This window comes from Schistocerca serialis, chromosome 4 (assembly GCF_023864345.2).
Source record: "Schistocerca serialis cubense isolate TAMUIC-IGC-003099 chromosome 4, iqSchSeri2.2, whole genome shotgun sequence".
NCBI classification, from domain to species: Eukaryota; Metazoa; Arthropoda; class Insecta; order Orthoptera; family Acrididae; genus Schistocerca; species Schistocerca serialis.
Genome location: NC_064641.1, coordinates 192,808,015 through 192,833,368, shown reverse-complemented (window position 1 = coordinate 192,833,368; position 25,354 = coordinate 192,808,015).

The following is a 25,354-nucleotide window of genomic DNA, read 5'->3' as shown; positions in this document are numbered from 1 at the left end:
AGGATCAGAGAACACCCATTGTCCATACGTACAACCTCGTGACTTTGTCCATCCACATTATTAGTAGGTCTTCTCATGGGATCTAGTCCCATTTTCTTCTGCTGTTTGTTTTGAAAGAAAGGTACGTATTAAATACTGCAATGCGTGTGCCATTTATCTTTCTTAATATTTTTTCAGCGAACAGGTAAGGGGCCGGCCGTGGTGGCCGAGCGGTTCTAGGCGCTTCAGTCCGGAACCGCGCGACTGTTACAGTCGCAGGTTCGAATCCTACCCCGGGTATGGATGTGAGTGATGTCCTTAGGTTAGTTAGGCTTAAGTAGTTCTAAGTTCTTGGGGACTGATGACCTCAGAAGTTAAGTCCCATAGTGCTCAGAGCCATTTGAACCATTTGATTCCGGTGGGAGTAGAGCACCAAACATAGTACCCTTTGCAAGAGCTATCTGACGAATTTAGCCTCCTCCATTCGAAGTGGGTTTTCACGTTCTACGTATGTCGTCAGTGACCTGTAAGTGGTGTTTGGATGAGAGCATCCCTTTCTATACTGAAACCCAGGTAGTCGACAGAACGTCGGTAAAAATGACATTTCTTGAGACTGCACTTCATTCCGGCTTTCTGTAAGGCGGAAAAAAGTGTGTGCGTTTTCGAGATGCTTGTTGGTCTTAGACCCCTCGATGATTATGCCGTCGAGATAGTTAAAACACACGGGATTTCTCGGACCAGCTGTTCTAAGTATCTTCGGAAAACGGTAGATGAGCTACAAACGCCAAAAGCGAGCCACTGCTATTGGTGAAAGCCGCGATGGTTGTTCAAAAGAAGCACTCTTTTGGGATCTGACTCTGGATGCAAGCATTTCCTAGAAATGTGGAATGAGGTTAAAGTCTCCACAGAACGGGGGGGGGTAAAGAACTCTTCCGTGCAAAATTGGGGTGGGAGGGGGGGGGAGGGTTCGCTGAACTGGAGATACATTTCTGCCCGTAAGTCAGAGGCACAGCGTAGCTCTTAAGAAAATAACTCAAGTATGTGAGTAGTATGTCGACGGCTTGGATAGCAAATACCATGCAAACCAGATATATTGTCTCATCGAAGGAAAATCCAAAGCGACTAAATGCGTGGATATTAAAAGTATCACCTGCTGCAAGGGAATTCTTAACAATAAATATGATGCGCCGGCCGCGGTGGCCGAGCGGTTCTAGGCGCTTCAGTCTGGAACCACGCGGCTGCTACGGTCGCAGGCTAGAATCCTGCCGCGGGCATGGATGCGTGTGATGTCCTTACGTTTAAGTAGTTCTAAGTGTAGGGGACTGATGACCTCAGATGTTAAGTCTCATAGTGGTTAGAGCCATTTGAATCACTCGAAAGATGATGCTCCATGGCGCGCATTTCGATGTCACCTTCGTTTGAAAAGCTGCTCGAATATGAAGTTCGTAGCCCCTGTAGGTCATACCTTCCTTTGAACAAGTTTTCACGACGAGAGAGCCCAATTTATGAGGGAATCTGAAGCGTCTGTATCAACTTGAAACACAATCAATTTGTCAAAATTTTTAGTTCAATAACTCGCGTGGAGTGTCTGACGCAGGTTTACCACAGTTTCGTTGTGGTTCACCGAATCCTACTCCTACTGACATTCAGTCATGAATGAAGAATTGTAGACACTACTTATGTAGCCGTATTTCCTACAGCGAAAACGCTGTTCATCATACTTGGGGCATCGGTGGTGAGGATGCTGTAGAAAACAGTCTGGGCAGGACCGCAGCTGCTGCTAGCGGTAGACGGACGTAAAAAGAGGAGAGGTTTCCAGAATGAGATTTTCACTCTGCAGCGGAGTGTGCGCTGATATGAAATTTCCTGGCAGATTAAAACTGTGTGCCGGACCGAGACTCGAACTCGGGACCTTTTCCTTTCGAGGGCAAGTGCTCAACCATCCAAGCTACCCAAGCACAATTCACGCCCCGTCCTCACAGCTTCACTTCTGCCAGTATTTCCAGGCTGTGGCTAACCCATGTCTCCGCAATATCCTTTCTTTCAGGAGTGCTAGTTCTGCAAGGTTCACAGGAGAGCTTCTGTAAAGTTTGGAAGGTAGGAGACGAGATACTGGCAGAAGTAAAGCTGTGAGGACGGGGCGTGAGTCGTGCTTGGGTAGCTCAGATGGTGCCAGCACGGTAACTCAGCGTGTTCGGTCAGAGGGTTAGCTGCCCTCTGTAATAAAAAACCTGAGTTAATGGATCAACGACGAACTGAAATGGGTGTCTTGCGACGTCCGCCACGAGCAGATGCAACGAACAAAAGCAAACAAAATGAGATTAAAAAAAATGGTAGACCACTTGCCCGCAAAAGGCAAAGGACCCGAGTTCAAGTCTCGGTCCGGCACACGGTTTTAATCTGCGAGGAAGTTTCATATCAGCGCACACTCCGCTGATAATCTCATTCTGGAAACATCTCCCAGGCTATGGCTAAGCCATGTCTCCGCGATATCCTTTCTTTCAGGAGTGCTAGTTCAGCAAGGTTCACAGGAGAGCTTCAGTAAAGTTTGGAAGGTAGGAGACAAGGTACTGGCAGATGTAAAGCTGTCAGGACGGGGCGTGAATCCTGCTTGGGCAGCTCAGATGGTCGAGCACTTGCCCGCGAAAGGCAAAGGTTCCGAGTTCGAGTCTCGGTCCGGCACACAGTTTTAATCTGCCAGGAGTTTCAGAGGCGAGGTTGCTTACGTATGCAGCAGCTGTGAACCTTGCCAGGGACGGGGTTGCTTACTAGTACCAATGCATGCTGTCGGATGTGCTCTCATGGAGAGAGCCGTTTGTCTAGCATTGCCGAAGTAAATGAGGAAACTGGTAACTGCTTTAGCAGATTTTATTCAAGTTCGAAATTTTGTGCAACGTTGAGTTCTCCTAATGAAAGATCCGAACTTATTAAAGCCTGTGTGCGAACCTCACTGCCTGGGGAAGGGGGGGGGGGGGTACCAAACAATGGAGTCCCAAAGGAGAGAGTCAGCGTACGATCTTTTGCACATATCATTCATGTTACGAAGTTGCACCGACATTTTAAGTCCTTTAGCTCCGCGATCCATTCCTGATACGATCCGGAAGGTGATGTTCGATCCCGAAAAGGTGCACGACTAGCGAACGCTATGTGGGCATTGTGACTATAGCAATCTGATAACAGTTCACACAGTCTAGAAACGAAAGCCTATTCGGATCGCATAATGAGTGGAAATTACGAAACAATCATTTCGAGAGGACCCGCACAACAAGAGGCACTTCTGAATTTATAGAACTCTATTGTTAATAGCTGGGAAGCGGTGATGTAGCCGTAGAAAATATATGTCCCAGTCGTCTTTTCCGGTTTGGAAAGATGGGATCGGAGCTACAACCGGTGCCGTCGAGGCCGACGGTAATTGATGAACACACTTAATTTTTGGATTTGCAGAATGCACTTTGTACCTGTAAACGGTGTTTGTTCTTCCGCTTTCACTTTTCATTAGCACTTTCTGATATGCTCTTCGCTTGACCATTGGCAATATTCATTACATTGTCCTAAAGATGTTACCAAGATTGGTCATTAACATAACTGTTCTCTATCTTTCCATTCATTACTGTCTTGTTGAAGGTTTTCACACACTAATGCTCATTAAAGGGAATAAATAGCATCTCTTATACGCATGCATTTTCATTTAATACACTACTGGCCATTAAAATTGCTGCACTGAGAAGAAATGCAGATGATAAACGGGTATTCAATGGACAAATAAATTATACTAGAACTGACATATGATTACATTTTCACGCAATTTGGATGCATAGATCCTGAGAAATCAGTACCCAGAACAACCACCTCTGGCCGTAATAACGGCCTTGATACGCCTGGGCATTGAGTCAAACAGAGCTTGGATGGCGTGTACAGGTACAGCTGCCCATGCAGCTTCAATATGATACCACAGTTCATCAATACTAGTGACTGGCGTAATGTGACGAGCTAGGTGCTCGGCCACTATTGACCAGATGTTTTCAATTGGTCAGAGATCTGGAGAATGTGCTGGCCAGGGCAGCAGTCGAACATTTTCTGTACCCAGAAAGGCCCGTGCAGGACCTGCAACATGCGGTTGTGCATTATCCTGCTGAAATGTAGGGTTTCGCAGAGATCGAATGAAGGGTGGAGCCACAGCTCGTAACACATCTGAAATGTAACGTCCACAGTTCAAAGTGCCATCAGTACGAACAAGAGGTGACCGAGACGTGTAACCAATGGCACCCCATACCATCACGCCGGGTGATACGCCAGTATGGCGTGGCGAATACACGCTTCCAATGTACGTTCACCGCGATGTCCCAAAACACGGGCACGACCATCATGATGCTGTAAGCAGAACCTGGATTCATCCGAAAAAATGACATTTTCCCATTCGTGCACTCAGGTTCGTCGTTGGATACACCATCGCAGGCGCTCCTGTCTGTGATGCAGCGTCAAGGGTAACCGCAGCAATGGTCTCCGAGCTGATAGTCCAAGCTGCTGCAAACGTCGTCGAACTGTTCGTGCAGATGGTTGTTGTCTTGCAAACGTCCCCATCTGTTGGCTCAGGGATCGGGACGTGGCTGAACGATCCGTTACAGCCATGCGGATAAGCTGCCTGTCATCTCGAATGATAGCGATAGGAGACCGTTGGGATCCAGTACGGCGTTCCGTATTACCCTCCTGAACCCACCGATTCCGTATTCTGCTAACAGTAATTGGATCTCGACCAACGCGAGCAGCAGTGTCGAGATACGATTAACCGCAATCGCGATAGGGTACAATCCGACCTTTATCAAAGTCGGAAACGTGATGGTACGCATTTCTCCTCCTTACACGAGGCATCACAACAACGTTTCACCAGGCAACGCCAGTCAACTGCTGTTTGTGTATGAGAAATCGATTGGAAACTTTCCTCATGTTAGCACGTTGTAGGTGTCGCCACCGGTGCCAAGCTTGTGTGAATGCTCTGAAAAGCTAATCATTTGCATATCACAGCATCTTCTTCCTGTCGGTTAAATTTCGCGTCTGTAGCACGTCATCTTCGTGGTGTAGAAATTTTAATGTCCAGTAGTGTACTTAGATGCGAACCTTAACTAAAACATGCTGTCGTGTGACGGTTTACCTGTGTATTTCACGCATGACTATCAACTTTTGAAGGTGGGGTTACCCATGTTTCAGATTTAATAATTCACTATCCGTTGCGTGACTTGTTTCATTACCTTCTAAAAGTTGGTTCGCATGGTTGCTAAAGGAGCTTCACTCTGTTTCCCGATAACGGGGAAATTAATTTTGCAATTCAGGGTTATGCACACTACTATAACTATCACGCCAACTCACAAAGGCACCTGACAATGTTTATCTCAGCAGGACATAGCATTATGCAAGCATTAGTAAACCTAACATCCCACAGGATTGTGAAGGGGTGCTTTTAGAAATGTTCTTGATCAGATTGAATTCTTCTAATGTGGAAAGGAAAGATGATATTACAACTATGAAGGTTGCCAACGCATAATTGCGTAGGTGAGTAAACAACCCAAATTGACCAATCACCTGTAATAATATGACCCAAGCAAATATGTCTGAATATTAGGGGAGGGATCCTCCTAAACTGGAGACATCGCCACTAGGCCGGACGAAGGGGACTTCAGCGAATGCTCAAAGGCTGATTTTGAGTGCATTTACTTAATCATAACCACTACATGCCTTGTCCATCCCAACCTGGCTACTACAACATACGTCATCTGTTGCCCCAAGATACTGCTGTTCTTCAGATTGAACCATGGACATCACATAATACCCATACCACGGACAATCCTTTCCACTTCGCAACGACAAGCTCTACACCGTTCAAATAAAAGTCCGCATGGCAGCAAAAAAAGTAATAAATAATACTCAGAACATCGCCCGTGTAGGCGTGCTCGTCAGTTCACCGTTTCCTACATTTGGGAGACGACCCCGGGTCGAATCCGCCTTGCGAATTAAGTACGAGGGTTTGTGGGCCGACCAGGCTGTATGTGGTTTTTAGGGGGTTTCTCATTGCCAGTTAATTAAATACCCGGGTGGTACCCAAACCCCACCTCACATACAGGGTAAGTAAAAATTTAAGAAATGTTCTCACATTTGTAAATTCCCTTCCAAAGAGAGTGGTGGCGACAATAGGACAGTCGGTTGCAGCCTGCCACTAACATTGCCTCAACACATACAACAATGCCGATCTCATAGAGAGACGAGAAAAGCCAAGGATGAAGAAGAAAAGAAGAAGAAATAATATCGTGAACGCAACCCTGAGATCGTTATTAACACAATGGCCATACTATCGTTTTCTCATTATTCTTTGCTTGTGATGGACAGATATCAATTATTTCAAAATACTTCCGACTTTCGTAGTCCTGTCATCCTCAGATGCGTGTAATGTTTCGGTTGTTGATAATTTTTACTTGTGAACCGATTTATAACAACTGAATGAGACACAATTTTCGTGCCATACGCATCTGGCGCTTGTTCTATGTAAGGCAACTTCAGTGGCTTCTTACAGGTTCCGTGGGCGTAGTTCTTCATGCCATGCCTTTGTTCCATTTTGGTACTGTTTCTCTTATTACTATAATTGCTGTTGTCCAGATTTCATACGACTAGGAACTGAAGACTTGTTTTGATGCTCTGTTTTGGTTGGTGTTGCCGACTGTCGAATGTTATTGTCAAAGATAGAGTGTTATTGTTAACTACTGAGTGTAATCTTGAGATATCTGTGATATGTGTGCGTCAGTGTGTGGGTGTACTTATATTTGTATGATTATATTTTTTTAAATAATTTTGTGTGTGTGTATGCACGTGATCAGAGGGGAAGAGAGAGAGGGGGGAGGGAGACAGAGAGAGAGAAAGAGAGAGAGAGAGAGAGAAGGAAGGAGAGAGAGGATATGTCCATACTAAAACTGGAATCACACCCAACTACACGATTTCTTGCAAACCTGAAGCGAACACTGAAAAACAGTGAACATGTGCTCACTGATAAACAAAGATACTACATAACACAAAGAACAGACAAGCACCGACACTTCACAGCCAACCAAAGATATATAAAGACTTTACGACAGTGAGAGCCGTTATTAACTTCAGGAAAGGCCCGACGTACCACACAGCCAAACATCTTCAAAAATAGAAAACAACAGAACAGTGATAAACACAAGAGATCTAATAGAACATATCCAGCTTCACTGATTTCATTCGACGTAAAAAACATGTATAGCTCCATCACTTTCACAAATCATAGAGAAAATCTAACACCCCACAGCACCCTCACCACAGAAACAGTAACAGAAATAACAAATGTGCTGAGGTTGGTAACAAAAAAAAAAAAATTCTTCTTCCAGTTTCAGAATGAATATTATATCCAAAGTGACGGATTGCCCATGGGATTCCCAATATCAGGAACATTAGCCAACGTTTTGTTAGTCATTTAGAAAATCAGATATTTGAAAGGTACCTGGTTATGAAAGGTTTAAAATCATATATTGGTACAGATAAGTGGGTGACATTGTTTGTGTGTTAGTTGACCCAAATGAAAAACATAGATGGACTGTTCTCTGAATTCAACAAAAAGCACACAAGATCATAAAATTCAAGCTTGTAAAGGGAAAGGAAGATCAAATAAATTTTCTTGACGTAATAGTAATGAAAGAAAATTGAGAACACACATTTAACATTTTCAGAAAACCAACGCCACAGACACAATAATACATTTTACATTAATCATCCCCACAATCAGAAGCTTGTGGCACTGAGACATATGTTGTATAGAGTAAACAGGATTCCGCTCAACAAGAGAAACTATGAAAATGAAATGAATACAATCATACAAATAGCTAGAAGTAATGGATATGACACACAGATTAGATTAGATTAATACTAGTTCCATGGATCATGAATACGATATTTCGTAATGATGTGGAACGAGTCGAATTTTCCAATACATGACGTAATTAGGTTAATTTAACAACATACTTAAGTTAATATAACAACTTTATTTTTTTGTGTTTTTTTATTTTTATTTTTTTATTTTTTTTAATTTTTTTTATATTTTTTTCTGAATTTATATCTAAAAATTCCTCTATGGAGTAGAAGGAGTTGTCATTCAGAAATTCTTTTAATTTCTTCTTAAATACTTGTTGGTTATCTGTCAGACTTTTGATACTATTTGGTAAGTGACCAAAGACTTTAGTGCCAGTATAATTCACCCCTTTCTGTGCCAAAGTTAGATTTAATCTTGAATAGTGAAGATCGTCCTTTCTCCTAGTATTGTAGTTATGCACACTGCTATTACTTTTGAATTGGGTTTGGTTGTTAATAACAAATTTCATAAGAGAGTATATATACTGAGAAGCTACTGTGAATATCCCTAGATCCTTAAATAAATGTCTGCAGGATGATCTTGGGTGGACTCCAGCTATTATTCTGATTACACGCTTCTGTGCAATAAATACTTTATTCCTCAGTGATGAATTACCCCAAAATATGATGCCATATGAAAGCAATGAGTGAAAATAGGTGTAGTAAGCTAATTTACTAAGATGTTTATCACCAAAATTTGCAATGACCCTTATTGCATAAGTAGCTGAACTCAAACGTTTCAGCAGATCATCAATGTGTTTCTTCCAATTTAATCTCTCATCAATGGACATACTTAAAAATTTGGAATATTCTACCTTAGCTATATGCTTCTGATTAAGGTCTATATTTATTAATGGCGTCATACCATTCACTGTACTGAACTGTATGTACTGTGTCTTATCAAAATTCAGTGAGAGTCCGTTTACAAGGAACCACTTAGTAATTTTCTGAAAGACAGTATTGACAATTTCATCAGTTAATTCTTGTTTCTCAGGTGTGATTACTATACTTGTATCATCAGCAAAGAGAACTAACTTTGCCTCTTCATGAATATAGAATGGCAAGTCATTAATATATAATAAGAACAACAAAGGACCCAAGACTGACCCTTGTGGAACCCCATTCTTGATAGTTCCCCAGTTTGAGGAATGTGCTGATCTTTGCATGTTACGAGAACTACTTATTTCATCTTTCTGCACTCTTCCAGTTAGGTACGAATTAAACCATTTGTGCGCTGTCCCACTCATGCCACAATACTTGAGCTTGTCTAGCAGAATTTCATGATTTACGCAATCAAAATCCTTTGAGACATCACAAAAAATCCCAATGGGAGGGGTTCGGTTATTCAGATCATTCAAAATTTGACTGGTGAAAGCATATATGGCATTTTCTGTCGAAAAACCTTTCTGGAAACCAAACTGACATTTTGTTAGTACTTCATTTTTACAGATATGTGAAGCTACTCTTGAATACATTACTTTCTCAAAAATTTTGGATAAAGCTGTTAGAAGGGAGATTGGACGGTAATTGTTGACATCAGATCTATCCCCCTTTTTATGCAAAGGTATAACAATAGCATATTTCAGTCTATCAGGGAAAATGCCCTGTTCCAGAGAGCTATTACACAGGTGGCTGAGAATCTTACTTATCTGTTGAGAACAAGCTTTTAGTATTTTGCTGGAAATGCCATCAATTCCATGTGAGTTTTTGCTTTTAAGCAAGTTTATTATTTTCCTAATTTCAGAGGGAGAAGTGGGTGAGATTTCAATTGTATCAAATTGCATAGGTATGGCCTCTTCCATTAACAGCCTAGCATCTTCTAATGAACACCTGGATCCTACTATATCCACAACATTTAGAAAATGATTATTAAAAATATTTTCAACTTCTGACTTTTTGTTCGTAAAGTTTTCATTCAATTTGGTGGTAATACTCTCTTCCTCTGCTCTTGGTTGACCTGTTTCTCTTTTAATAATATTCCAAATTGTTTTAATTTTATTATCAGAGTTGCTGATTTCAGACATGATACACATACTCCTGGATTTTTTAATAACTTTTCTTAATATAACACAGTAGTTTTTATAATTTTTGATAGTTTCTGGGTCACTACTCTTTCTTACTGTCAGATACATTTCCCTTTTCCGGTTACAAGATATTTTTATACCCTTAGTAAGCCATGGTTTGTTACAAGGTTTCTTACGAGTATATTTAACTATTTTCTTGGGGAAGCAGTTTTCAAATGCATTTACAAAAATGTCATGAAATAAATTATATTTTAAATTGGCATCAGGTTCACGGTACACCTCATCCCAGTCTAACTGCTGTAGGCTTTCCCTGAAATTTGCAATTGTTAAATCGTTGACTGAACGTACTACTTTGGAGGACTGTTTAGTATTGCTGAATGGAGCTATGTCATATATTGTAACTAGCTGTGCACCATGATCAGAAAGACCATTCTCAACAGGCTGAGCATTTATCTGGTTAAACTTATCTTGGTCTATAAAGAAGTTATCTATCAGTGAGCTGCTATCCTTTATCACCCTAGTAGGAAAATCAATAACGGGTGTCAAATTGAAAGAACCGAGTAATACTTCAAGGTCATTTTTCCTATTACCCTCTTTCAGAGAATCTACATTGAAGTCCCCACAAATAATAATTTGCTTCCCCCTGTCTGACAGACAGCACAACAAGGAGTCCAAATTTTTCAGAAATAGATGAAAATTTCCTGATGGGGACCTATATACAGTTACAATTATAAATGTGCCTTTATTTAATTTAAGCTCACATGCACATGCTTCTATATGTTTCTCCACACAAAACTTTTTTGTTTCTATACTTTTTGCACAATGATAACTTTTCACATATATAGCAACTTCTCCTTTCTCCATATTTTCTCTCATTACATGTGCAAAGAGCTTATAATCACTTACATTTACCTTATCCATATCAGTAACAATGTGATGCTCAGACAGGCATAGTATATCTATTTCATTCTCAGCTTCTAAATCTTCTAAACAAACCAGAAGCTCATCTACTTTATTCTTTAAACTCCCAATATTTTGATGAAATATACTTACATTATTTTTAATTATACTTTTATGAGAACCTTTCCTTATTCTAACATTTGCAGTACTCTCCTGTCTGAGTTTCTCATTGTGCTTAGGCCTAGTTCCTATACCAGTGGTCACATGGTGTTCAGAGAGGCAGATTATGTCAACTGGGTTGGGTGACTTTAATTCATCAATGGAATTACCTAGGACTGAGATACAACTTGGTGGAGATAAAATTTCTGGTGATTGGTGAAAATTTATAATTAATAGCTGTGATTGGTGATCCAATGTGCTAGAATTGTGCTGTTTAATTTCTTTCCTAAACTGAAGATTTGTTTCAATCCTGACCTCTCGTAGAACTTGACATCTTTCTGTCTTACCTATCCTAAAAAAGGTGCTGCTCCAACACCTGTAACCACTGGTATTTTACCATTCATGGCAGTGCCTCCCCCCCTTAAATTTCCTGCTATTACCCCAGCCAGTTTCCCCTTCCCTTTCCTGTTGAGATGTAGGCCGTGCCTGGTATAGTCCCACCTACTGAGATAATCAACAGGAACCACACCAATATGAGCCCCCGCACCCGATCCAAGCAGCCGTTCCAACTCCAAATTAACTCTCCCAACAGAAGAGTTCAAATGAGGCCGGTCATGGCGTCTCAGGACAGATACAAATTCAACATTGGTGTGTCTCGATGCTGACGCAATCTTTACCAGGTCACACTCTATACTGAACCCAGGATCTCTGTCGATGCTGTTCCCTGGCCCTCCCACAATAACCACGGTGTCTTCCCCGGTAAATCCTTTACAGAGTGAACCTAAATCCTCTGTCACCTGATCCAGACTAGCACTTGGTTTGAAAAAATTTGTGACCTGGTATTCTGGTCCTAATTCCTCCTGCAGAAGTTGGCCTACACCTCTGGCATGAGAACTGCCTAACAACAAAACTTTCTTCCTTTTCGATGACTTTCCTACATTCTTTTTCAATTTCCTATTGAAAGTTTGCTGTGTCCTGTCTACACCTACCTCTGCTTGAGGCTCATCAGTTTCTAACTGAAGCAACAGGTCAAACTTATTTTTGACATTCACCACAAAACTGTCAGACTTAGTTCTAGGCCTATTCCTTCTGCTACCTGTTGCCACTTCCCACCTCTCTTTGCCCTTCTCCCTCCTTAACCTGTCCAGATCTTCCCTAGCCTGATCTAGCTCAGCCTGAAGGGCAGCAATTTTCCCCTCCTGTTCCACTATCTTCCTATCTCTGCTGCAAATCCTACATAACCACTGATGAGCCTGATCCACTTTCCCAACACCCACGCCACTGCAGTCCCCCCAGTGAAAAAAACTACTGCATCCATCACACCAAACCCCGGAACTAACAATTCTACGGCAAGTCAGGCACTTCTCACTCATGGCAAAAATAATACTTTAGCTAGAATAAATCAATTAAATTACCGAAAATCAAAAAAGACGTTACAAGAATTAAGCCTATTCACAAACGTACGAGGGTCGGTCAAAAAGTAATGCCTCCCATTTTTTTTCTACTTAAAGAAATTAAGTTAAGTGAAAAATTTGAGTTTGGCGCCATTCCTCAAACCTTCTTCTGCAATCCACTGCAGTAGTAACTTTCTGTGTCAACAGGTGGCAGCACAGCAGAAGTTTGTAAGATGGCCGATATCGATGTTCGTTTGAGACAGCGTTGTGTGATTGAATTCTTGAATGCAGAAGGTGAAACGCCCATACGCATTCATGAAAGACTGAAGAAGGTGTATGGTGTTGTGACAGTGGATGTCAGCACTGTTAGACGATGAGTTCGTCGTTGTAAGGAAGCTGAAGGGCAAACACCGTTGACTGACGAAAAGCGGAGCGGCAGGCCGGTGAGTGCAGTGACTCCACACAACATTCAGCAAGTTGATGACATCATTCGTGGTGACCGTCGGGTGACTGCAGATGAAGTGTGTCGCATTATTTCTCTTAGTAAAGGCAGTGTGATCACGATTATTAAACAATTGGGGTACTCAAAAGTTTGTGCACGGTGGGTTCCAAGAATGTTAACCGATCAGAATAAAGAGGCAAGGAAACCAATAGCCTCCCAACACTTGCAGCGCTTCCGTTTGGAGGGAGATAAGTTTCTGAAAAAAATTGTGACCGGGGACGAAACATGGGTGCATTTTTTTGAACCCGAATCAAAGAGGCAGTCAATGGAGTGGCGTCACACAAGCTCGCCGAGGAAGAAAAAATTCAAAACTGTGCGATCGGCAGGGAAAGTTATGGCAACAGTTTTCTGGGATACAGAGGGTGTGATTCTGGTTGATTTTTTGGAGCAGGGATGCACAATAAATTCTGTTCAGTACGTCACAACCCTCAACAAACTTAAAGCACGTCTTCAGCGAGTTCGCCCAACAAAATCAATGGCAGATGTTCTTCTTTTGCATGACAATGCAAGACCACACACCAGTCGTCACACCTCTGACGAGATTGTCAAAACTGGATGGGAAGTTTTGCCTCATCCCCCATACAGCCCTGACCTGGCACCATCAGACTTCCATCTGTTCGGGCCACTAAAAGAAGCTCATCGTGGGATTCATTTTGAAGATGAGGAGGCCGTCAAAACATCCGTGCGTCAATGGCTTAGGAAGCAGAGCTGTGATTTTTACCGTGCTGGGATACATGCCCTTGTTCAAATTTGGACCAAAACTGTAGAGATGGGCGGAGATTACATTGAAAAATGACAAAATGATCCTCAATGTTGTGGTTTTCAACCTATGTAATTGCATTTAAATTTCCTGACAATTAAACGTAGAAAAAAAAATAGGAGGCATTACTTTTTGACTGACCCTCGTATATAAGCAAGTTTCTGATTTAAAATTCCGCTGTTTTTCTGAGATCTGTATTAAAACAACGAAGGTATACGCTATTTATTATATATTTCACTCGATGGAATGAAAAAAAGGACAATTAAACGAGATACTTTAACTTTGATTCTCCAAAAACGTTACGAGGAATTAGGTCTATAAACAAATGTATATAGGCAAGTTTCTGATATAAAGTCACGCTGTTTTTCTGAAATCTGTATTAAAACAATGAAGTTATACGCTATTTACGGTAGTTTACTTATTTGTTACCGAGAAACTAGTTAAATTACCGTGAAACAAGAAACAAACACGTTTACAAAATTTAAGCCTGAGGGCGACTTCGCGAAGTTACGATCTTTTCGTGTTTTCTGAAAAAATACGCAAAGAAAAGTCAAACCTTTAACGGCAAGACTAAACGATACACTAATGCACGTATTTAATTTGTTGTCGGCGTTAAACTAAATTATATTCCTGTCTAAATCACTTAACTTTCTGGAAATGTTTTCTGGCGTCACTTACTCGGCGGCCATCTTGGAACCAAAGACTCAATCAAAACCTAAAAACACAAATGCAATACAAACACAATATATCCAGTACTTCCAGAACGCTAGATGACTCACAAGTTGCAAACTCACAAACACACTCAACAAACATTGACAATGACAACATCACACAGAACAGAGGCAGATGATACACTATCACTTATACACACAAATTAGTACACAGAATGGCAAACATCCTAAAGGAACAGATCTTAAAATAGCATATAAAACTGTGTAAACCATCCAATCAAACTTAAGCCAACCAACAATAAAGGAGGAAAAATTACAGAAATCAGGAATATGCAAACCCGAACGTAAAAGTTGTGATGCAGTATACACAGGGATGACGTCAAGAGTACTAAGACACAGTACAGAGACCACATCAGGTACAGGAAATAAGAAACAAAGCAGTCCACATTTGCAGAGGATTAAAAACCACAACAACCATCCTACAAACATTTGACAGTCGGCAACACCAAACGATACATAGCATTAAAGTAAGTGTTCAGTTCCTAATGCTGTGAAGTCTGGTAAACGGCAAGTATAATAATATAAAGAAAAACACCAAAAAATGGAACAAAAACACATAATGTAGAACTACATCCACGGAACCTCTAAGTAGAATTTAAAATTATTACAGTTATTGTTGTTGTGGTCTTCAGTCCAGGGACTGGTTTGATACAGCTCTCCATGCTACTCTATCCTTTGCAAGCTTCTTCATCTCCCAGTACCTACTGCAGCCTACATCCTTCTGGATCTGCTTAGTGTATTCATCTCTAGGTCTCCCTCTACGATTTTTACCCTCCACGCTGCCCTCCAATACTAAATTGGTGATCCCTTGATGCCTCAGAACATGTCCTACTAACCGATCCCTTCTTCTAGTCAAGTTATGCCACAAACTCCTCTTCTCCCCAATTCTATTCAATACCTCCTCATTAGTTATGTGATCTACCCAGCTAATATTCAGCATTCTTCTGTAGCACCACATTTCGAAAGCTTCTACTCTCTTCTTGTCCAAACTATTTATCTTCCATGTTTCACTTCTATACATAGCTACACTCCATACAAATACTTTCAGAAACGATTTTATGCTACTTAAATCTATACTCGATGTTAACAACTTTCTCTTCTTCAGAAACTCTTTCTTTGCCATTGCCAATCAACATTTTATATCCTCTCTACTTCGACCATCATCAGTTACTTTGCTCCCCAAATAGCAAAACTCCGTTACTACTTTAAGTGTCTCATTTCCTAATCTAATTCCCTCAGAATCACCCGAATTAATTCGGACTACATTCCATTATCCTCGTTTTGCTTTTGTTGATGTTAATCTTATATCTTCCTTTCAAGACACTGTCCACTCAGTTCAGCTTATCATCCAGGTCTTTTGCTGTGTCTGACAGAATGAAAATGTGATCGGCGAACCTCAAAGTTTTAACTTCTTCTCCATGGATTTTAATTGCTGCTCCAAATTTTTCTTTTGTTTCGTTCACTGCTTGCTCAGTATACAGATTGAATAACGTCGGGACAGGCTAAAACCCTGTCTTACTCCCTTCCCAACCACTGCTTCCCTTCCATGCCCCTCGACTCTTATTACTGCCATCTGGTTTCTGTACAAATTGTAAATAGCTTTTCGTTCCCTGCATTTTACCCCTGCCATCTTTAGAATTTGAAAGAGAGTATTCCAGTCAACATTGTCAAAAGCTTTCTCTAAGTCTACAAATGCTAGAAACGTAGGTTTACCTTTCCTTGATCTTTCTTCTAAGATAAGTCGTAAGGTCAGCATTACCTCACGTATTCCAACATTTCTACGGAATCCAAACTGATCTTCCCCGAGGTCGGCTTCTACCAGTTTTTCCATTCGTCTGTACAAAATTCGTGTTAGTATTTTGTAGCCGTTGCTTATTAAACTGATAGTTCGGATATTTTCAAATCTGTCAACACCTGCTTTCTTTGGGTTTGGAATTATTATATTCTTCTTGAAGTCTGAGGGTAATTCGCCTGTCTCATACATGTTGCTCACCAGATGGTAGAGTTTTGTCAAGACTGGCTCTCCAAAGGCTGTCAGTAGTTCTAATGAAATGTTGTCTACTCCCGGGGCCTTATTTCAACTTAGCTCTTTCAGTGCTCTGTCAAACTCTTCACGCAGTATCATATCTCCCATTTCATCTTCATATACATCCTCTTACATTTCCATAATATTGCCCTGAAGTACATCGCCCTTGTATAGACCCTCTATATACTCCTTCCACCTTTCTGCTTTCCCTTCTTTGCTTAGAACTGGGTTTCCATCTGAGCTCTTGATATTCATACAAGTGGTTCTCTTTTCTCCAAAGGTCTCTTTAATTTTCCTGTAGGCAGTATCTATCTTACCCCTAGTGAGATAAGCCTCTACATCCTTACATTTGTCCTCTAGCCATGTCAACTTAGCCATTTTGCACTTCTTGTCGATATCATTTTTGAGACGTTTGTATTCCTTTTTGCCTGCTTCATTTACTGCATTTTTATATGTTCTCCTTGCATCAGTTAAATTCAATATTTGTTCTGTTACCCAAGGATTTGTGCTAGCCCTCGTCTTTTTACCTACCTGATCCTCTGCTGCCTTCACTACTTCATCCCTCAAAGCTACCCATTCTTCTTCTACTGTATTTCTTTCCCCCATTCTTGTCAATTGTTCACTTATGCTTTCCCTGAAAATCTGTAGAACCTCTGGTTCTTTCAGTTTATCCAGGTCCTATCTCCTTAAGTTCCCACCTTTTTGCAGTTTCTTCAATTTTAATCTACAAATGGTTCAAATGGCTCTGAGCACTATAGGACTTAACTTCTGAGGTCATCAGTCCCCTAGAACGTAGAACTACTTAAACCTAACTAACCTAAGGACATCACACACATCCATGCCCGACGCAGGATTCGAACCTGCGACCGTAGCGGTCGCGCGGTTCCAGACTGTAGCGCCTAGAACCACTCGGCCACTTCGTCCAGCTTTAATCTAGAGTACATAACCAACAGATTGGTGCCAGAGTCCACATCTGCCCCTGGGAATGTCTTACAATTTATAACCTGGTTCCTAAATCTCTGTCTTACCATTATATAATCTATCTGAAACCTTTCAGTATCTCCAGGCATCTTCCATGTATACAATCTTCTTTTATGATTCTTGAACCAAGTGTTAGCTGTGATTAAGTTATGCTCTGTGCAAAATTCTACCATGCGGCTTCCTCTTTCATTTCTTCCCCCCAATCCATATTCACCTACTACGTTTCCTTCTCTTCCTTTTCCTACTATTCCAGTCACCCATGACTATTAAATTTTCATCTCCCTTCACTATCTGAATAATTTCTTTTGTCTCATCATACATTTCTTCAATTTCTTCGTCATTTGCAGAGCCAGTTGGCATATAAACTTGTACTATTGTAGTGGGTGTGGGCTTCGTGTCTATCTTGGCCACTATGATGCGTTCACTATGCTGTTTGTAGTAGCTTACCCGCACTCCTATTTTTTTATTCATTATTAAACCTACTCGTGCATTATCCCTATTTGATTTTGTATTTATAGCCCTTTTTTCACCTGACCAAAAGTCTTGTTCCTCTTGCCACCGAACTTCGCTAATTCGCACTATATCTAACTGTAACCTATCCATTTCCCTTTTTAAATTTTCTAACCTACCTGCCCGATTAAGGGATCTGACATTCCACGCTCCGATCCATAGAACGCCAGTTTTCTTTCTCCTGATAACGACGTCCTCTTGAGTAGTCCCCGCTCGGGGATCCGAGTGGGGGACTATTTTATCTCCAGAATATTTTACCCAAGAGGACGCCATCATCATTTAACCATACAGTAAAGCTGCATGCCCTCGGGATAAATTACGGCTTGCTTTCAGCCGTTCGCAGTACCAGCACACAAGGCTGTTTTGGTTAGTGTTACAAGGCCAGATCAATCATCCAGACTGTTGCCCCTGCAACTACTGAAAAGGCTGCTGCCCCTCTTATTATTACTATGTCATGGAAAAGCCAATCCCAGAACTATTTACTACCTACATGTAACTTGTCCCAAATTGTAAACTAAATAGTATGAATAATATGTACATATTCCAGGCCACTGAAGATGCCTTACAAAGAATGAAGGCATATGGCATACGGCACGAAAATTGTGTCTCGTTCAGTTGTCATTAGACGGTTAATAGGTAAAAGTATATCAATATACCGTAATATCTCAGAACATTTTCCGAAGGATAACTACAGCGGATCTAGCTTGATCTGGGAAAGTGTACTTTATGAAAATGGGAGTAGCTGTAACATACCCAACTGACTGACTTGCAGTTGTCGCACTGATCCATTTACTTGATTTACATTACGAACAAAGAAGTCAAATGCTAGTCTTCATAATTAAGAATGGTGACTAACGTAAGTTAGCGTAACACTGAGGGCGTAAAACAACAGGACATAGCGTTTAAAATGGCGTCCACCGACGGGCTGAACAAAGTGTTTCTTGAACACTCTAACGAGTAACAGGTGATTTTGTATCTAGTAATCTGAGCTATCTTCAGACCTCACTGGGTTACCATTCATCCGTGTATAAATCTGACTGATTCTTTTTCTTAGGAACCTTGATCCCTTTCGTTATAATACTTAAACAAACACCTCTCTGGACAGCAACTTTTTATTAGCGACTGCCGGTTTCAATCTGCACTCCCATTCATTTTCATGTCTAAGCCGCAAAAGAGTGATATTACAAACACTACATACAAAGATTGTACAAAGGATAACAAAAATTGTGAACTCATTCATAACCGGTGGCGCAAAGTGCAGATTGTCAACAGCTGTGCAAAAGTAATGTTATACGAGAATGTGGTGTGAAATCTGTTTTTGTATAATCACGTGCGTAAGCCATAGATGAATACATTAAAACAGTGTACAAGAATTCCTCCGTCATAAAAAATTAACAAAAATTAAGGCTTGAAACACGTTAATGTAATACATTTCAGCATGTGTTAAGTGTTATACAATAGAAAACATTAAACAAATGTAATAAGCAACCTTACTGTATATTGAGCATCGTAGATTTTTGTTCTTGTTTACATATTTTTAAAGGCAGTGAAAAATTAGCAAATACGTCTAATTTGCATAGTTTGAATCCTCCACCTGTAAAAATAAAAACTTTAAGGAATTGCCTTTATTTCAAATAAAAATAAAATTCACTGAGTGCTCACAATGCGAGCTAAGAACATGTGGTTTACGTCAGCTGTCCTATACTTCTGCAGCTTCCTTTCGCTTCGTTGCCCTATGAGGTGCCTCGTCTTTCACTTTCAGTTTTTTATTGGACATGACATTAGTAAACTTTCTATTGGAATATAATCGATCATGGTAACACGCTTCATTTATATGCCAGTATACTGTGTTTTCAATCAACAAATTTTTCCGTAACTCTCGTGTTTTCAGTTCAGAACTTCTGGCCAGCGAGTAATGTTCCGATAATGTTTTAGTTTATAAAGTTTTTGAAGCCCCCAGACAAAACTAACGAAGCAAGACTTAACGAAGATAGCTGCGTTTCGTCACGGGATCATGTAAACGGCGCGAGAGTGTGACAGAGATATTGAACAAACTCCACTGGTAGACGCTAGAAGAGAAGCGTTGAGGATCAAGAAGTTCACCATTCAAATGACGAGAGAGTGTGTTCCGGGAAGAGTCGAACAGCATATTGCTTCCTCTCACATACGTCTCGCGAAATGAACACAACGAGAAAATTCTAGAAATTGTAACTAATTCAGAGACTTACCGACAACCCTTCTTCCAACGCACCATTTGCGAATGTAACAGAGAAGGATGAATCAGTTGGTGGTAACAGAAGTGCCGTAAGTCACACACCACCAAGTGGCTTGTTTAGTGTAAATGTAGGTGTGAATGATCATACATATACGGAAATTACAAAACTAGTGGCTTTTTGAGGGTTGACTACTTAGAGCAGTATTCGTATATAAAGTCTTACTTAACATGCGACACGCACCCATAGCTTACAGAAACAAACACAAAATGCCAAAGTGATCATTTGTCGATCGCGCTTTATACTGCACACAAACTTGCTGCTATAAGCATTCCATAAAAAGCAGAAATATTTCGTAAGTAGCTCAACACTGACTGATACCAATTGCTCAGAAAGGCTATTTAAAGGTATATTCACAGAGTAAATTAATTCAAGTTTTTTGAGGAACTGCTGGATTGAACTAGAGATGGTCAAATGTAGTATCGATTGTGTAGTAGCTGCTTAATAGCAATCACTGAGTCAAGGTGTTACGGGTAATGTGTCAGAGTAACTTTAGATCGAGAGAGGTACGAAGGATTCTCAAGGGTAAAGACGTGTTGCACCTGATGTATGCTGGGTATATACTTACTCGCTACAGGCAGTAATGATTTTCTTATTTCCAAAATACTATGATGTTTGATAACTGCAAAAGGAATCTCTACAGAAGTTGGAAATAATTAAGGTAAAGAAAGTTTTTTGTTACTAGCATAATGCGCGTTTCCAGAAGTGTTGACCGAGACAATGCATAGCACTCACATCCAATGATTTTGTAACGCTAATTTTTAATGTATAATCAGTTATTTGAGTGTGTTAATTGTGAACATTATTAATTTTCAAAGAGTCAAAATACAAGTTGTGAAGTTAGTACAATGTTGTTACTTATCCCAAGACAATACAAGTTCTCTGATCCATGTCACCTTTGATTAGCTATTTTTCCCAAGAATTTATTGTCTCAGTCATATTCGATTTAATTAAAATTTATGCTAAGCAATAGCCTTGCACGTTAACTGTTTGCTAGCTAACAATTTAAAATACTGAGAGAGAGCAGTGCTAAGAGTGTTACCATTATGTAGATAAAGGTGAGAAATTTTATTATTTCGGGGATAACATTCACTCAGCACAGGGACCATCATTTTCAAATTGATTAAGTTTTGTTTTATTATTATGGCTAATATGAAATCAATAGTGTTGCATCAGATACAGTACTCATGTTAGGTAAATTCATGCAATTTTGCTTCGGTATAAGTTATTCACAATTTACATTCTCGCAGCTGAATTAAATTTACATTCTCGCAATCAGGAAATTTCAGTACAGCGCAAAGCGCATATACGACGAGATAAAATATACGTTCACATGCCTTTCCCACTCTACGCAATTTCAATCTTATTTCAAACGTACGTTTCATTTGGCGACAACTTTGTGCAGTTCGAAATTCTTTTTGGAGTATTTTGAAATAATACAGTCAGGAATACGCTCTGCTCTTTGTTACTCAGTTCGTAAGTGCAGTTAGCAATTTTGTGCTGCGTGTTTACTAATCCGTGTCAATCATTCCTAACAGGACAACGGCAAGTTGCTCTTTATTTCTTGTCTATTTGTTTGTTGTTTTATTGTATTTGTGCATCAAGCCGCTTAAAACGATTAGTAGCACTACGCATAGCTCTGTCATGGACAATACCGAAAATACTCATTTGCCAAATAACTCTGTTGCAATGAACATTTCGCATTCTCTTTGTTATTGCTCGCGTAACAACTAATATATTGATAAATGGTTGAGATTAATATGTTGCTACGAAAAGAGTCCTGAAATACCTTTTAGGGATGCTGTTCTGTGACTCTCTTTGGATCATTAATTTTCAACAAAACAATATATATTATGTTCTTATTATTCTGGATCCGGTTTTCTATAAAGGGAACAGTGTTTCGTTACTGTAACTCGTTATAAAGTTCAACATATCTTTCTTACTTTACAGTTATTGAAAAGGTTACTGAAAATTATTTCGTTAACGATACTGATGTTACAGTACGCAATGTTTGTTCAACATCAAAATTTTGCAGGCGATTTTTGTTAACAGTAAAACACCAATAAGTACCACGACTCACACGAGAACATGAGACTATTATCAGAGAAAAATTTTTTTTTACTATAATGTTTGCCAGACCAGAACTACGGACAGCAGGATTTCTTTTATGTCGTGAAGGTGAATTATCTTTTAGCGCTGTTAATAATATATCATCCACAGCCCGCGTCCGCCTGTAAAACACATCATAAAATCTGTTGCTCTGTCCTGCAATCCCGAAAGCTGAAAGAAATAATTTTAGTTCACTATTACCTGTCCGCTTCTTTGCGGTATGATTGGTTTCATTTAATGCAGTTTGAATGCGCCGAGGCAGCGGCTCTTTCGTTCGTAGCGCAGCTCTGCACCACGAATAATATTTGAATAGCTGAAAATGTCTTAAAAGAATGGGATAAAATACCAGGCAAGCTTATTACAAATCATAATGCAAGTTTTCACTAAATAACTCTATTCAAAACATTTAGACAGGTTAAATTTTTACACAGCTTTACAAATCAATGCCTAATGGCGTCCTCCTCTCAAATCTTGACGAAAGAATGCTACACAAACATACAATATAGCGTCACAGACTCTTCATACTCACGTACCTCCAAAAAGACGACGGAGAAATTAATGCTCGAGCGATACTATTTATACTCAGTTTGATATATTTTCAGCTTTGTTTGATCGGCTTCAGTACTCGCCGACACAGATATTATCTTTAAAAGAAATCGGTACATAATTCTATACAAGTATAAAACATGACATATAATGGTTTCTCTTTATTACATAAAGTTCACACAATCATTGTCCACGCAATTACAATCATCCAGTTCAATTATTCTTTTATTTTTTTTACCACATATAACACGTGTTTTGCCAGGAGACGTTGCAAACACCAATTCTGACAATACTGCATTGACGACAATGCATTACCCGGCAGTCAGTGAAAGTGCATCTTCAATGCCAAACAGTCAAACTACCTTGAATTTTGCTTTACCTGCCGATGTCGCAATGAACCAGACGGCACATTTCACAAATGCGGAAGCCGCTGATACGCCGACTTCCTACGTACAGAATTACTCTCTGATTATTTACCCTTAGAATTCAATCAAAATGACATGTCAAATGCTGCACTGTTGAACTGTTTACGCAAAGTACTTTAAGGGGACCACACCGTGGTTCAGGTCGAGAAAAACCGATTTTCGGTTTTCATCATATTTCGATATATTAAGGTTTTATTGAAGTACTCTGAAAAGGATTTTGCTGAAAAAATTTTTTTCGAGCATTTAAAGAGCATTTTCTTACCACGTGCCCCTCCCACTTTTTCTGTCACCCATTTTTCTGCATATATTTTAGATCTTTATATCCCCTACATTGCACGTTAGGGATTTTTTTTTTTTACTTCCGAGTTTGTTGGCTACCTTTGGAATGCAACAGTCGGCATTCCTTTGTTTCTGCTATTTGTAAACAACATGGTTTCAAACACGCAGTTAGTTTTTTTGAAGTGTGATTGCGAATAATTGTTATAGAAAACTTGCAGGTATACTATGCGCAGGCAATTAGGAGAAATAAAGAAAATCTGGAGGCAATGAAGAGAGATGTTTAGGCCATATTCTTCCATAAGTCCTCTGCTGATGATAAGCCAAGTCATGGATTGTGTCCATCAGGAGAAAATTCGTGGTGGAAATACCATAAGCCTCAGGCAACTGGAGAATCTTATTTTAACCATCATTCTCTTCCTGCTGCTGTTATTACAGCAATTAAACTTATTTTCAGAGACTTTGCTCAGCTTGATCTTCTAAGGAAATGTCAGCATGGGCAGACACAGAACCCAAATGAATGTTTCAACAGCATAATTTGGAACCGCCTTCCTAAAATGGTATTTGTAGGCATGCATACAATGAAACCAGGAGTTCGTGATGCTGTTATTACATTCAATTGTGGTGACATTGGAAATTGTTGGGTACTGAAAAAGCTGGGAATTAATCCTGGTGATAATATGACCACTGGGCTGCAACATTGCGATAAAATGAGGATAGCCGATGCAGACAGGTCTGCATCTAATAGTCTATGGCCAAGAAAGCAAGACAGACATCCAGGAAGGTGAAAATGAAGCTAGAAGACCAGCTAGAGGCCAAAGAAGGGCCATCATAGGCATCAGGACAGTTTTAATTAACTGTAAGTAAAAAATTTTCAAAAGTTTTTTCTTTAAAGTCAGTTTCCCGCAAACTAAAATTTTCAGTACATATGCCCCATTATATCAGAAACTATCATAGGTAAATGAATGAAATTTTCGGAGACTCTGCATAACATAAAAAGCCACCTTTGGTACTACATTCAATAATATTCCCCCATTAGGAAGTTCACAAAAAATATATTCTGCATAAAAAACCTAATATTTGTTGTTGACAAATAAAAAAAGTATTTCTTAAAAACTATAAAATGGATAAAGTAGATTTTAGTACAATTGACTCTATTAGCATCATCTAACATACAGTAAAAATATTAAGGTCCTGCATCAAATATTTTTTCCGATATGGGTCAAATACTTGCCTAAATTAACATGGGTTAGATAGGCAGGGTGTGGTCCCATAAACACTGATGGTCAGTTATCGAACGTAGTAAAATACATAAACAGCTGCTACAGTAAGGTTTTCGGTGATCTTAAAATCATACGAGACACGAACACATAGCTTCAAATCCATTTCACAGAGCATTAAACACAAGTAGAAACTCGTTTGAGTCAAGAACACGAAAAACACGAAGAAGACATGCAAACTGTCATCTGCCAGGAAGTTTCAGTGTCATCAGTAGACTTAAACAATTAGAGTTTGATACTGATTCTACGTAGACAAATCTGACATACACAAACTTAACAAGTGTACAAAGAAGCTGCAGAAACAGATCGACGAAAACGACACCAACAATACTGCTCAAATTTCATCAGTTACTGAAAAACTTGGTGACTTTTCGAACAGAGTAGATTTTAGAGAGTAATACCGATACTACATCTGAAAACAATTGCCTTATCTTTTTATTCAGTCTGAACAATTTCAGTCTATGAACCGTGCTACTAACGAGCTGAACTCACATAACAATGCACTGAAACGGCCACGTTAAAAGATCAGATATACACAGTAACCTCCTATATAATCAGGTAGAACAAT